The sequence below is a fragment of the Stegodyphus dumicola genome, chromosome 6 (assembly GCF_044657685.1).
Source record: "Stegodyphus dumicola isolate Sdum_Otavi_A_Nest chromosome 6, ASM4465768v1".
Classification (NCBI taxonomy): Eukaryota; Metazoa; Arthropoda; class Arachnida; order Araneae; family Eresidae; genus Stegodyphus; species Stegodyphus dumicola.
This window is the reverse complement of record NC_140773.1, coordinates 157,919,715-157,935,766: the sequence shown is the minus strand read 5'-3', so window position 1 is coordinate 157,935,766 and position 16,052 is coordinate 157,919,715. Positions and strand designations below refer to the sequence as shown.

Sequence of the window (16,052 nt, the reverse complement as noted above, 5' to 3'; positions counted from 1 at the left end):
GAGTCTTTCTGTGGTTCATTGACAACCACAGATTCGGCATCCGGAAGGTTCAGCCAAGGAGACTAACCGCTACGATGACCGATATGATATATATGACAGATATATGCACATGAAGGAATAGAACCGCAACTCCGACTCTGCTCAGATCCTTTATTGCTGCAGCCAACGGAAGGTTTTTTTTTTTTTTTTTTTTTTGTCAACGTCAACCGTGCGAAAAAAGCTTCACAAAGAAGGTCTGTACGCGAAGTGACCAGCCATTTGCGTGTCGCTCATTTCACGTCAAGATGTCCATTGGGTGGCTGATCTATAGAGGACTATTCTCTTTACGTATAAGTCCAGGATTAGCCTCTAAAGCGATATTAGGCGTTATTTGATTTGTAGAGAACCTGAAACCCGTTATCATCCATCAAACATTCGTGAAAAAGATGCAGACGGAGGAGACAGTGCCTGTGTTTGGGGCAGTATCTTTTTGGATGGACGCACAGACCTCCATCTATATGCACGTAGAACCGTGAGTGCTCAGGATTATAGAGATGACATCCTTGATACGTATGTGCGCTCTCATACCGGTGTAATAGGTAATTTCCTGCTATAGGATGATAAATCTAGACAGCATAAGGTAATCGCCGTGCATGATTACCTTCAGCAGCAAACAATTCAGAACACTGAGTGGCCAACTCGATCACTGGACCTGAATCCTATCAAGCATGTTCGGGATGCTTTAAGAAGAGGTATAGATAGATGCTCGCGATTCTCTCTTCAGACCCTTGCAACACTTTCGATAGCTTTTCAAGAGCAATGGCTCTCTCTTCCTATGGAAATGAAAGAGCGCATAATTGACAGCATCACGCAGCTCTGTATATGTTGTATTGCTCCTAGGAGATATCATACTCCATTTCGAGGGTAATTTTCCTATACGAAACTGACACATTCGATTTGTTCATTTTATACATATGCTAATTTTTATAACACTACAATTGTCTGATAATTTCTTTTCGTGTTATTTGATACCTTACTATGTGTTTAATACTGTGGGTGAGTTTCATTAAATTCTACATGTGACTTTTTGAGCAATCGTCATTTTTGTGATTGTTTTCCTTAATTAATGATAACCAGAGTATTTCGGACACCAAGCGAATATGCGCATGCTGACATTACATTCACCGAAGAATGTGAAATTCTCCAGATTTCGGCCCTTCGAGGTAGCATAAGCATTCCGCCCTTGGGACTGGACTGGATACGATCCGATGACATCATTGCTTCTATGCTCAACGTAACGAAGGCGTAACGACGTTTAGGCGCAATTCTATAGTGCAATTTGCGCTGAATGACACGTACGATTGACACTGACCCATGGAAATTTTCGTTTGTTTTCTTTCAGTACAGCGATGAAAAAAATTTACAGGTAGCTTTTTGCAGGTGACCTGTTTCACGGAATAATACCTTTATAGATCTAATTGCTATCAGAAGTTATCTTAGATGATGATGTAAATAGCTGGGTTCAGGAAGTTAAAACAAAAGCCAACACACACTGTGTTACGAGACGATCTGCATGCAATTTTAAAGCCTTTGTCTGCTCGTGAACTGTAATTTTATTACATTCTACTCCTTTCACATTGCAAAAAATATTTCCTTTGCAATTATATGTGCTATTTTCATATTAAGACAATTCCTCTTTAAAAATATATAGACTGTTTTACGCTTTAATATAGAGATAAAACAGATAATGTTCATTTTGTTTCGTTTTTAATATTTGATTTAATTACTTGTACGAATAATCATTTAAGCAACAGCTTTTACAGCATGCCTGCAATATGCAGCAGATGTGAGTGTTTTGCTTTAAACTTCTTTTACTAACAGCGAAAACTGATTTGTCTCATTCTTTCGGAATTTGCTTCTACAGAGAATGAATATATAATCCATATGAAATAATAACGATAACACCTTTAATATGAAAACTTTTAAAGCAAGAATTCCTTTATTGGTAAATTTTGAACTTAACATTAATATACTTTTACGCAATTAGCACACTGGGAAAAAATTTAAATTACTCCCTTAAAAAATCGCATCTTTTTAGCCCCAAGGAGCAGTAGTCCAGAAAGGCTGTTAGCTTCGAAACGGCATTTTGCGTTGCATCACTATAAATGCCCGTTTCACTTTTCAGATTGCTGCAACCAAATATTATCGTTCTGTATTATATTTAAAGAAATTAAATAATGAAAAATCTGCATGAATATATGTATTTTTCTCGCATTGTGGAAAAACGATGGTACATAGAGCCATAAAATTTGTCATTCGCCACCGGAACATGAGCAACTGGACGCCCGAATATGGAATTTTGTTTTATTATCTATTTCATATTTTGATTAACATACTCAATGATTCCAAAGCGAGCAATGGCAACACTGTATGGGAAGTAACATGTTTATCTCCAGCGGGCGAGACTCTATCGGAAATTCTGAAGATATGTTGTTTTTAAATATTTTATGATATTGCTCTTGAATTGAATTTTATGTGCTTTAAGTGCGAAGAACATGATATTTAATAAATCTCCGAAATCTCATTTTAACACATATACAATTCATTTCATTGATAATATTTTCGGTGCTGCTGTCAAAAATGTAAACAAAGAGCGTAAAGATGTACTCTTGAGCTCAAGCAACGCCAAGGCGTTTCTAAGCATAGACGAAATGATGTCATCGAAACACATAACCAATCATCAGGATGGATATTTCCTACGCGAGGGACTAGGTACGGAATGCTTATATGCGTCCGAACACTATGCGCGCTGTTCATTTTATAGCATAGGCATCTAATCAAATAATTAATCGATTAACGACAGTTCTTTGTCATTTCCATCACAAGACTTCCAAAATTGGTGGCTTATCAGTAATTCTCATGTGCAGCAAAAAATAGTCTTCATTGTAAGAATTTGCTTAAATAATAGTATATGACTGTGCTATATATATGACTGTAATATTTAAGAAAATGGTATAATTTTTTAAAAAAATAAAGAAAAAGTATTTGTAATTCTTTAACTTCTGTGACTGGGAGAAAATTGTCAGTTGTTTGAAAGAACTTGTGAGGAGCGGTTACAATGTCCCATTTGAAGATGGGGAAAGTCTCCCTATATTTCTAAAATAATAAATTTTATCGTGAGTGTTGTACTTAGCGAAAAATGAACGTCTTTATGTTTGATAATAAACTAGAAAGTTTCATAGACTAGTCCGTCATCGTAAATTTCTATTTGCAGTCTTATCATAATCTAGAAATTGAAGTAGTATTTAATTCCTATAACTTTTGGAAACACCCCGTAATCTCATCCCATTCATATCAAAATGAGAACGGAAGGCTTCTTTCGATACAACTATATGCTCAGCATTTAAAATAAAAGCAGAATGAACACAGCAAACTAACGAATTTGCAGTGGTAAATTAGAAGGAAAGTATTAAAAAGAATTCTGAGGTAAAACGCAACAACAATGAATGAGAAAATAATGATTCTTATTGAATCTGTGCCATTCTATATATATGGATGGATGAAGCTTTTCCAACAACAGGATGAAAATTTCAGAGCATTCAAAAAATGTGTGAAAGATCACAACCTAGTGATCAAAACCAAAAATCACCGGTGATTTTAGAAGATCATATCTCGAAATGTTTTTCGAAGACGTGTCAGCATCTTGCCAGCTGACGTTTAAAATATGCGCTGTTAAATATCTGAGCCGGCTCATGTACCTTATTTTACGTGTAGTCTCAGACTATGTTACCTACATTTGAAATTTAGCCTTTTGTTCTGTTACTTCAAATACTCGCAAGTCGCAGCGGCTCGTCTGTCGCATAAGTAGTATCTTTTTTTCATTTAAGAGTTAAATAAATATGGTTATTTTAATCTTTTCACACTTTGTGATTTGCTTCAGACTAAGTGATAAGACGACTCTGCATTCTGACCAAGAAGTTTAAAAAACGGGATTAAATCAGTTATTCTCCGTGAAAATGGGAAGGAAAAAAACCATATCTTCTCGTGCTTATCATATAACCATATCTTCTTTTCATACAGAAGACCATAAAAATGTTTACCCCCTGAATTCCATGCTTTCATACGAACTCAAGCTTTGAGACTTTTTCAGAGAAAATAAACGCTTGCAATGTAAAAACTAATGTGACGGCGACGAATAGAAAACCTTAAAGTCGATGCACTGGGATGTTTTATCCTACGCGTAAACTTTTCATTAGGTTGTTTTCAACCAGAAGACATGAAAAATGAGCAATGCCCTCGCCGGAACTCGAACCTGGACCCCTCGAATGTGCTCCGAGTGTGCTTTACACGACGAAGTTACCTTTACACGATGAAGGCATGCTGGAGTGAGGAAGAAAATACCTTAGAATTTTAAAACGAAAAACGTTCTTTTAACCTTGTTAACTGCAATTCCACGGCGAAAGTATACCAAGTGCGCTGCAGTTCGGCAGAAAAACTTAGTAATTTACAATTTTTCATTATGCTTTCTTCCGCCGTTTTATTTTTATATTTAATGTTTACGGAAGTATCAGGCGTAAAGTACTTGCAAATTAGCCAACGAAACCAAAACAGGCAATTACTAGAGAAAATGCGGAGGTTAAATTGCTGAAATTTATTCTTCTAAATCTCTCTCCCGAAGAAAACTGCTGTTTGCAAAACGACACTTAATTGACGGCTTAATCAGTTCTTCGCGACCTTTAATACCCTCGAAGTAAATATTTCCTTAAAAGCTTAATGGGAGGATTTAGTAAGTTACGGCATGACGTAACAGGGGATAAACTTTGCTTCCTCCTTTTTCCAGACTCTTGATGAAATTGTTGCGTAAATTGTCTGACAGTTTCATCGACTTACTGACTGGTCCTTCGATTATTAGGCCATTTACCATATTTTGGCTTGGCAAACTATTCTAATTACAGAAATCTCTAATAAGCTGGAAAATAAGAACCATTTAGTTTTACTAAGACAGTATGATATCCGCATTTTAAAATTTAGCAAGCTGAATGAAAATTGAGCTGGTTGTAAGTTGCTTCACATTTGACTAACAAATATAAAATTATTAAGCCATAATATTTTCTTGGTCAAAATTTATATACGGTCAGGCATTTGGACAGGTACTGAATAGTTGATTCAGTGGAATGAAAGTTTAAATAACAGAAGACTCTTATTTGTTAGGAGTGATGAAATTGCTGATCGCTTCGGAAAAGGATGAGACTGCTGCTGTGAAATAAAAAGAACGAAGCAGAAAATGCAGTTGTGATGTTTGTCATCAAGATAAAAAATTTGTCGTTTCTAGTTAATGAGATAGAAAGTACGAGTCTCAGTAAAGACCAAAGTGGATGAAAGATAAATGCTTATAGAGCAATTCACTGAAAAAAGTAAAAAAAAAAAAAAAAAAAAAATCACACAGACGTTAAATAAATAAATAAACTTAAAATTAAACTTAAAATTAAATAAAATACATTACGCCTAAAGGGGAGATTTTTACCTTTTTGTCTGTTACCTTTGTTTATTCAATATTATGTTCTTCGAAATTAAACCATAAAATTCAATTCAGCAGTAATATCACAAAATAATTTTAAAAGGGCATAACCTTTAGAATTTCCGATACAGGGTCTTGCGAACTGAAGATGAATTTTTTTTCGTAGTGTTGCCATTGCTCGCTATGAAATCGTTGAATTTGTTAATCAAAAATTCGTTAAAGTTTTACAAAATATGAAATAGATAATAAAACAAATTAAAAATTTCAAATTTGGACTGTCAGATGCCCATATTCGAGTGGAGGACTACGTTATTCAAAATTTCATGTCTCTAGGTACCGTTGTTTTTCACAGTGCGAGAAACATATATTCATGCAGATTCTTCATTATTTAATTTCTTTAAATTTAATGTAGGGCTCTAATATTTGGTGGCAACAATTAAAGAAGCTTAACACCGTTTATAGTGAACCAGCGCAAAATGCCGAAACGAAACTAATAGCTCTTCTGGGCAAATTTCCCCTTTGGGCTAAAAAAAAAGGACTATGTAAGAAAATGCAGAATACGCTAAAAATTACTACTAATCAGACTCAGACGCTTTGTGAGCTTTCTCAGAAAACTGCAAATAGCAGTTCCCTTAATGTCTTTGCCTATTAACGATCGAACAGTAAGACCACTGATCATCGGTAGTTCAATCCAAATTCAAATCCTGGCGAACGAGCTGGCTGCATAGGAGTTTTCATGGCTTTTCCCAGATTAAACGTGAAGTAAGGAAAAAAAACCTAGTTTTCCTAGCATAGTCCTCCAGGAAGGCAGCTGTCATTTTAGGAAGATAGTTCTAGTATGCTTTTTCACAATCCATTCAGTGATTACTTTCTGGATTCATCATCTTGGCACTTCTTTGTAATTGCTCTGCAGCTGTTAAATCCATTTCGAGTCTGAGATCAGCTCAAGACAGTGAATTAAAATTAGTTCCTGGAGCACCGCAAGGACAAGACAAGAAAGCAGTTCAAAGACTCGTTATTCAGTGAAATATATATTTTCAATATTATGATTAAAAATTTTTGATCTTGATATCATAAACACCTTGATTTAAAAATTTTATGATTCGATACCCTTTCATTTTAAATGTTCTTTATATCAGTCTCAAATTCGTGTGGTCTTTCCGAAGCAAATTATGCGGCTTGTTACTATATTTTAGTTACGTATTTGTTGCAAATACGCTGCCAAAAGTTTGCAGGTAGATTACGTTATTGAAACAATTACTAACACAGAAAACTTTATCTGTAGACGAGCTCAGGACTATCGAATTTGTTGCATTTCCTGAAGAAAGTGAGTGAGGATAAGTGATTCAATATAACGAGATATTCGTGCAATATCTCAGTATCACACAATATAAACAATAGTTATATTTTGAACTACTAAAACATTAAATAGAACATAATCCAAAGCGCAGAGAAAGCTAATCTAATCACAAAATTACAGCAGCTAACTAAACAAGAACAACTGAACTGAGATGTTTTTCTCCGGCTTTTTTAGATCGGCTACGCGAGATAATTCTAGCAATTTCTGGAAAGCAAAGGAGTAGAATTACGATATATTAAATACTAAATTATTTATTAAATGTTAAATGCGCGTGCTCCTGTATTTTTACTTTTCCGGCGTAACTTTCTCTAAAAATAAGTATCGTGCTACATTGCATGGGGATATAAAACAATTTTAATTATAACTCCACTAAAAATAACAAACTAAATAAAAAATCCGTAACACTGCCCCCTTCCCAAGGACTGCACGTCCCGGCAGTACAATCCCTGGACAGGAAGCTAAAACTAGTACAACTAAGGCATCAATGCAATAATAAACATTACATTACAATAACAAACAACATAAACAATTATTGCAATAAGTGATTTGAAACAAATCAAATACTAAATACAAATCAATTATTATCAAATACTAAATACAAATCAAATTATACTAAATACAAATAAAATTATATTAAATACAAATCAAATACTATCAAATACTAAATACAGATCAAATTATACTAAATCCAAATCAAATTATACTGCATATAAATCAAATTATACATATAAAATCAAATTATACTACATATAAATCAAATTATACTGCATATAAATCAAATTATACATATAAAATCAAATTATACTACATATAAATCAAATTATACTAAATACAAATCAAATACTATCAAATATTAAATACAAATCAAATACAAATTAAGAAACAAAAAAAACCATGCTCTTATACACTACGTACTATAGCCATAGTAAGGAGCTAACCTGTCGTAATGAACGACTTTAGGTTTAGAGTTCGATGACTTACGGATCCGAACCACGACGTCGTTCAGCCTGTTTAGGACTGTGTACGGACCATCCCAAGGTGACTGAAGTTTCGGACAGAGTCCTTTCCATCGAGCAAGATTCCAACAACCACACCTTGTCTCCTTCGTTAAATCGATGTCCAGTAGCTCTGGTGTCGTATCGGGTCTTCTTCGTCGTCTACAATTTGACTCGCTCTCGTGCATGACTTCAAAGCGGGCCTGGAGATCTTGGATGTATTCCTCAGGCGATGAAGGCGCGTTCGGAGGGCGACCAAACAAGAGATCACATGGAAGACGAGGGTCACGACCGATTAGCATCTGGGATGGAGAATAGCCGGTAGTCTGGTGTTTCTCTTCCACCCTAGTATAATATCAGCAGCTTTCTTTGATTTCAGCAGGGTCTTTAAGACAAGACATCGGCGTTTCCAGGTAAGGATCCTTTCTGATGATGGATAGTTGTGTCCTCTGGTGCTGAAAGCAGTCTGTTGTTTTTGAAGTCCAAGGAAAAATTGTATTTCCTTAAAGGGTCCAATCCGAGTATGCAGAGATCTGTAAGCTGTGCCACAAATGTCGTGTAATAGTAAGCGGCACCTCCAAACGTGATGTTCACACTAACTTCCCAGCTATGTCAATTTTATCACCAAACGCAATCTGGAGGGTAACACAGAATGGCATCTAAATGAGTTTACCTTTAAATTACTGAGCTAAATCTTTCCGAATGATAGTAACATTAGCTCCTGTGTCAATGATCATCTTGCAAGGAGTTCCATCGATACGTCCATTGATGGATAGTCCATTACTGTTGCCACTCACTGCAGAAATTTTGAGCGCTTTAAAACGGGGTTTTTCACTATCGTTTAAACTCCGCTCCGCGATATGGTCATGAATTTGTTTCATGCGTCATTGTTGGGAAATGGTTTTATTTTCTGCGTCCTGGGGTGTTCTGCAGTTCCTTGGTACGTGAGCTTCAGCTCCGCAGTTCCAGCATTTTAGTTCCTTGTCACTCCTGTTCCGTCAGTACCACATTTCCAACGCTTAAGAGCCAGTTTGTTCTCACTCCTACGCCGCATCAAAGCATTGACTTGTCTGGATAAATCATTTAAACGAGCCATCAATTGATTCACTAGCTCGTGGGCTTGCACAGCTCTGACTGGTTGGCGGTCTTTACGAGTTGCAAAGCGCCATGAAAGAAAAAAGCGTTTCTAGAGCGCTTTCTAAATCCTTCACATCCGCCATTCTCAGAGCTTATTTCGGGATTCCGGATGCCATCGATAAAGTACTGCAGGGACAAAATTTTACTTGTTTCTCTTGAGAACTCCGTAAAGGCGAGGTGAGACAGCCTTTTAACATACGTAGCGAGCTCCTGGACTGTTTCAGTGAGCTTCTGTTGACATGATTTTAACTAAAGCCTGCAAAACATTTCTCACCGAAGAGCAGCTCCGACGTGCCGGACAGAGCTTCGAAATCTAGTTTTTGGTTTTCGGGAAGAGTCTGAAGGATATCAGCTGCGTCTGCACTCAAAGAAGCGGCGAGATGACAGACCTTAGCTTGGGAATCCCATACATTCGCATCCGCCACTATAGAAAATTGTGTCTTATACACTTACCAGGAAGTCTTCCCATCATATGTGGATAGCTTTAGAGAGGAACGAGCAGGCGTGGGTAGAAATTTTAAACTTTCAGAATTGTTTCCTGCTGCCGCCATGCACTTCTTTAGGGTATCAACTTCTTTGGCGACGGCAGCAGAAACCGTGTCATCAATTTATTTTGGGACAGCAGAAACTTTCTTTCTATTCGTTGCTCCACAGCAGAAACTCTATTTGTTCTTTTATAGAAGAAACTCTCTCTTCTATTTGTTCTTTTACCAAAGAAATTCTTTCTTGAATTTCTCCAACTTTACTTTCAACAGCTTCAATTCTGCCTTCCATAGCCTCAACTTTGCTTTATAAGTAATCTCTTTTTTTATTTCCTCTTGACCTACTTCCATTTCTGCTTTAACAGATGCCTGAACAACTTTCATATCCTCTTTAAAAGTTACTTGGCCAGTTACATCTTTCTTTAACAGATTCTGGCGAGCTTTCATCTCCTCTTGGCGCGCTTTAATTACTCTTTTAACACCTGTCATCTCTTCTTTAAATGCAGCAAAGGCTGCCATGAATTGCATTAATTGCTCTTGTGATTGGCATTCAAACCCCCATCCCCCTCCTGACACCAAAACGTGTTGTGTGCGTACGGGTTCGTAATAGATTTAATGCACAAGTCCTATAAAAGTTAATAAAATTTATTCTAATCACAAGAAATATAACAAAACGCTGGATTATTCCTCAAAGATATTTGTACAATATCTGATTATCACGCAATGTAAACAGTAGTTATATTTTGAACAAGTAAAACGTTAGACAGAACACAATATCAAAGCGCAGAGAAAGCTATAATCTGATCTCAAAATTACAGCAGCTAAGTAAACAACAACTGAACAGAGATTTTTTCTCCGTCTTTTATAGATTTTTAATTCTGCCACGCGAGTTAATTCTAGCAATTTCTGGAAAGCAAAAGAGTGGAATTACAAGATATCTATTCATTAAATGTTAAATGCTCGTGCTCCTGCATTTTTACTTTTCCGGCGTAGCTTTCTCTTAAAATAAGTCTCGTGTTGCATTGCGCGGGGAACTATAATTAAAATTGCATAAAACAATTTTAATTATAAGTCCACTAAAAATAGCAAACTAAATACAAAATCCGTAACAATATGTAAGAAAAATAACATTATTACCACAGTATTTTGAAAAAAGATGTATCGGTTTTAATGATTTGTACTGACATTTCAGATCATTTTCATTACCATTAAAACGAACGGGATAACGCTATAGAAAATCTACAAGTGGAACAGATTAATTTACCAATGTAATAAAAGTACGCAGATCTGGTTAACTTTTTTCGTTCTTGTCAAAAGATAAGTATTCTCAGTTACAAATTTTTGCAATAAGAATGATCGTTTTTATAGCACATTTGTTAGTGAACAGTATTTTTTGCTGGTGAACGTTCCTAATCTGAGAAAAGAACTTAATTGACCAATGAACATCTACAATCTGCGATGAAGATCGAAAAAAAGTTTAACAAATAAAAGAAAGATTGATGTCAGTATTTATCCTTACATTTTGTCTCACTTCAATAGTTTTCCTTAGAAATTGGGAAAGTTTTCGGAAAATTTATTTATTTTTAGTTTATGCAAGTTATTTAGTGGTTAATTCAATATATTACAATCATTTGAAATAAATGTCAGTTTGAAATTTAAAATTTAGTCAGTACTTTTGAATTGCGGAGAGTAACCAAGAGAAATTTCTTGCAGGTACCAAAATTTAGATTTCAGATAGAAAATAATTTCGCCCTTTGAGTTATTGTTATTATTATTGCTTATTATGTTTTGATAAATATCTGTGCAGGGTTAGACGCCAAAAGGAAACAGGAAAAAGAATTCAACCAAAAGAAAGAATCTCATAATTTTATACTGGGAGAGGAAAAAAAAATTCAACTTGAGAAATAAAAAGCAAATACAGAGAAAGAAAAACAAAGGAGAAAACTGCAAAAAAGCATGTTCGGGTCAAACTGAATTTTAGAAACATAATTTCGAAATATATTGTAAATTTACCTTCAACACACCACATACATGCATCTTGCATAAGTAAGGTTATAAAAGTGTGATCTCCCCACATTAGGCGTCGCAGTGTATATAGATACATATGTGTGAAATATAAAATATGAAACAAAACTGCTAACTAAATTATGAAACTTAATTGGAATAATTTGGAAATAAATCTTTAAATTCATAATTTTTAATTAAGCACATCTTATCTTTGAGGATACATTTTGCGTCACACTGGAGCATGATTACGTCATTCTTTCCCTACAGTAACCGCAATGTGAAATCTTTTCCCCACTAGCTGCTTAGAATTATAACAAAGAAGTTCCGAGCTTTATGCATTTGCAAACAAGTGTGTATTTTTACCTTCCTTTCGCTCCTGCATGAAGTTTACTTCATAACTTAGTTCCGAAGAAAATATATTGAAGATTATCTTAAAGTTAAAAGTAGCAGTTCTGTATTCAGTTAGATTTGATCAAGGAAAGGTTATACTATTAAACGGTATTTAGGGTTAGTTTTTTTCATAACCCTGCGAAATTGGAAATTGGTAAACATACAATAAAATACAATTGAAAAAAGGTTTTTATACAATAAGCTTTTATCTAAAATGTGTATAATAATTAATACACTAAAAGAAGAAAAATAATTTATCATGTAATTTAATGAAAACAAAAGGTTAAATAATTGCATTTACAGGATTTAGCTATAATCTTATATCGCGAGTAAAAAAAGTGTGGGGGGCTGAGATAAATTTAAAAGATAATGGCTTATATATTTGATAATTCAATTAAATTAATAGATTTAGTTATTTAGGGTTATTTAGGTTGTAGAAACATTAGGTATTTTTGGAAGCAAGAGAAGTGAAAAATGTGCAACGCCTTAGCCGGGAATAAAACCGCAGACCTCTGGAATATGCGCCCAGCGTGCAGACCACCACACCACGAAGGCATGCCAAGAAGGCGGGATAAATACCTTATATGCTCGCCCTTTTAAAGGGCGACAGGGGTTTTTAGGGCACCCACTCGCCAAATCCTGGCTGTGGAGAATCCTCATTCAACGCCCTTTTAATTCGGGCGCCACTGTAGTGACATTAGGATTTTTTGGGGGGAGCAGGCAAGATGAAAAATTAGCAGTCGCCTTCGCCGGGAATCGAACCACGGACCTCTGGAATACCGGCCCAGGATGCTGACCACTACACCACGAAGGCACTCTAGGAAAGCGGGAGAAATACCTTATAAATCCTGGGTGGGGAGAATCATCATCCTCCACTCTTTTTTAGTTCGGGGGCTACTTGTAGAGATATTAGGTACTTTTGGAAGCAAGAGAAGTGAAAAATGTGCAATGCTTTCGCCGGGAATCGAACCGCGGACCTCTGGAACACACGCCCGGCGTGCAGACCACCACACTACGAAGGCATGCCACGAAGGCGGAAGAAATACCTTATAAGGTGTCCCACGTTTCTATTATTCTGGATATAAAGTTGTACATCAATTCTATTAGAAGAATTATTTAATTTATTATTCCCATTAAACTATGTGATAGATGATTTTTCTCCTTTTAACGCATTAATTAACATATCCAATTTAAACATTTGCAAAAGCTTTTTTCTTTAAATTGCGTTTTATTTTCTATTTTTAGTCTCAGTTACACGTTTATCAATGACAAAAATTTTAGTTATTATTAAAACACAGGAAAATTAAGATATAAGGAAAAATAATTGGCCGTCATTCAGAGACTAATCGAAACAATTTAAAAGCAATTTTTCCGCAAAAAACGCTTTGTTATCCATCTGCTTCAGACTGCAGCACATTTTGTAAAAAAAAAAAAAAAAAAAAAAAAGGTGTAGAAAATCGGCTAATTTAAAAAAATGTTATTTTATATTTTATCATTCTTCTTTTAAAAGAGGGCAAAAAATTTTATTTTATATTTTTATCATTCTTTTTTTAAAAGAGGGCAAAAATTAATAGTAAAATTCTGATATGTTTAGTTTGTTCGTTAAATGACGATATGTTCGAAAACTCTTAAATGTTTAATAAAAAAAGCTTAATTTAAAATTTTGAAAAGAATCCCTTTACAACAATCATCAACAAATCGTGATCGTCATCCTCATCGACAAAAAATGTGTGCACAAAATTTTAACTCGATAGCTTATCAGGAAGTAGTTTAAAAACCGATGAAAAAATTCCACTCACAGTGAAACATCATGAGTGAACTAAATATAAAAACTTTAAAAAGTTTGTATTGTTAATAAGTTTATACCACATGATTAGTGTAATTAGCACAGAACTGCGCAAAATATAAGTTTGTTTAAAAAAAAACTTGTACTATATAAAACTGCAATTATATAACTGTACATCTGAAATACATCTGAAAGATATGCCAGTGTACTTAGCTAAATATAATCAGCAAGAAATAATGTAAAATCTTGCTTCTTATTTTACAAATAACAGGACATTTTTGCAAATCTAGGAGGACAACAAGGGCAGGCTTCGAGGACCGCTCCTGGTCCGCGAACCAAAGTTTGAGAAACACTAAGTTACAAAAATACATGAACAATCTTTCACAAATACAGAAATTTATTTTGAATATGTCAACGAAATATATTCAGTTTTTTTAATTATATATCAGTTTAAGTTAGTCATCAGTGTTTGACCATAACGGTAATAATTTTTCACTCATAACTGCCTACTTTTTCCTTTTCGTAGAGTACTATATTTTATGATGTTTCTATAATTATCTATAATTATATATTTATATCTGATATATAATGAAAACATTTTGTTTCATTAACATTACTTCCTCTGATTAAAAATAATTTTTTACCATAAAATACACAAATTATTTCTTAAAAATAGTCGGCTGTACATCAATTTTAAAGTCATTTTCATAGTAAATGAGATTTAAATTATGCAAAATATCATACGTTTCGCAGACTGCATTCTTCTGTAGAGCAGTATCGTATAAACATATTAGAGAATTCACTCACTAATACACAGTTACCGCAACAAATCTGCCATGATTCAAAAAAATTTCCACGATAACTAGGAACTACCCGACTCCATCAGGCTCGGGAACTTTTATAACTCTTTTCTCTAACACGAAATACTATCTACTCATCCATCCATTTGTCACTAGGAGCTGAAAGGGAAATGTCCCCAAATACTGTTTACAGCTGGAATATCAAAGCACAAATATAAAGAAAGTTTCCAACCTGCTTTTGTATATATATATCCTGGGCACAGCTATCATTTGCATATAATGGGCGAACAGCTGTATATTAAGATGAGGAATTTCTTCACATTTTATTTTGTGCCACTACAATCTTTTCCACTGCTTAATTCTATTCAATGAGCATTTTAAGTCTATAATAAAAGGCATCTAGATAAAAACTTATTCTACACACTCTATAAACACATGCGAGCATTTGATTTAAGCCAGTAGGATAATGAAATTTTTTTAAATTTTTTCTCGGAACCCTGTTATTTAAATTTAAAACTTTGTCATATTAGTGTCAAAATTTCCTATTTTGTTCAATAAAAATTTAAGATCATAGAACCATAGTATGTTAACTAGAAGAGTATTCTAATAACATTAGAATCTTCATCATTACTTTAGAATCATCTTAGAATCTAACATTATTATTTTATAGTGCTTTGAATTGTAAGAAAGCATACAAATAATTTCAATTTTGTTTTCAAGGAAAGCATCTAAAATTAAAAACAAATACAGAATTCTTTATTAAAGAATATTAATAAAATCGTCTTACCTCTTAAAAATTATTTTAAAATAGTTCAAGCATGATTTATTTCATATATTGTCTAAAACGTTATTTTTATGAAAGAATTGTTTTTGTGCTTCTGTATTATCAAGTAGCAGTTTGTAAAAGAAACTGTCAATGAAAACTATATTTTAACATCGATGTTTACGATACTCTTGAAAGCTCATTGATTGGTTGTTTTTAGCTCAAGGGAGAGGAACGTTTACATAAAATTTATCTTATCTAAAACTGATGGAATCAATCTACACTTCCAAGATTCAATCCAGTTTCCATTTACTAAAACGCGAGAGTCGCATAAGTGTCATTTAAGACAAAACTTGGAAGAAAATTCGCATCGTTATTCGAAATTTCATTATTATGATTCATTACATCAGAAATAAAGAACTATTTGAAAACTTAACATTGTTATAGCAGTATCTGCCATTGTTTTATTCCGAATAAGATGTTTATTCCTTCTGAAAATTATGGCCTTTTTATATAGTGGCTCAATTACATTTTATAAGGTATTTCTCCCGCTTTCCTAGAATGCCTTCGTGGTGTAGTGGTCAGCATCCTGGGCGGTATTCCAGAGGTCCGTGGTTCGATTCCCGGCGAAGGCGATTGCTATTTTTTCATCTTGCCTGCACCCCAAAAAAAAAAAAAAAAATCCTAATGTCCCTAACAAAAAATAATCCTAATGTCACTACAGTGGCGCCCGAACTGAAAGGGTGTTGGATGATGTTTCTCCACCCAGGATTTGGCGATTGGGTCCCCTAAGAACCCCAGTCGTCCTTTAAAAAGGGGAGTATATAAGATATTT

At 34.5% G+C, this 16,052-nt stretch overlaps 1 protein-coding gene across 4 annotated transcripts in view; it reads right to left on the bottom strand.

Moving 5' to 3' along the window:
- The window catches only part of LOC118189284 (monocarboxylate transporter 12-B-like), a 156,508-nt gene extending 141,129 nt beyond the window's left edge, over positions 1–15,379 (bottom strand). For 2 of the 4 annotated variants that reach the window (XM_035359863.2, XM_085819104.1), the window contains exon 1: positions 15,242–15,378. The gene's annotated coding sequence lies outside the window, so the exon portion shown is untranslated. Of the gene's footprint in view, positions 1–15,241 lie in introns of all 4 variants that reach the window. The other 2 variants (XM_085819102.1, XM_085819103.1) reach the window with 2 other exon arrangements.
- Between the last annotated feature and the right edge of the window lie 673 nt (positions 15,380–16,052).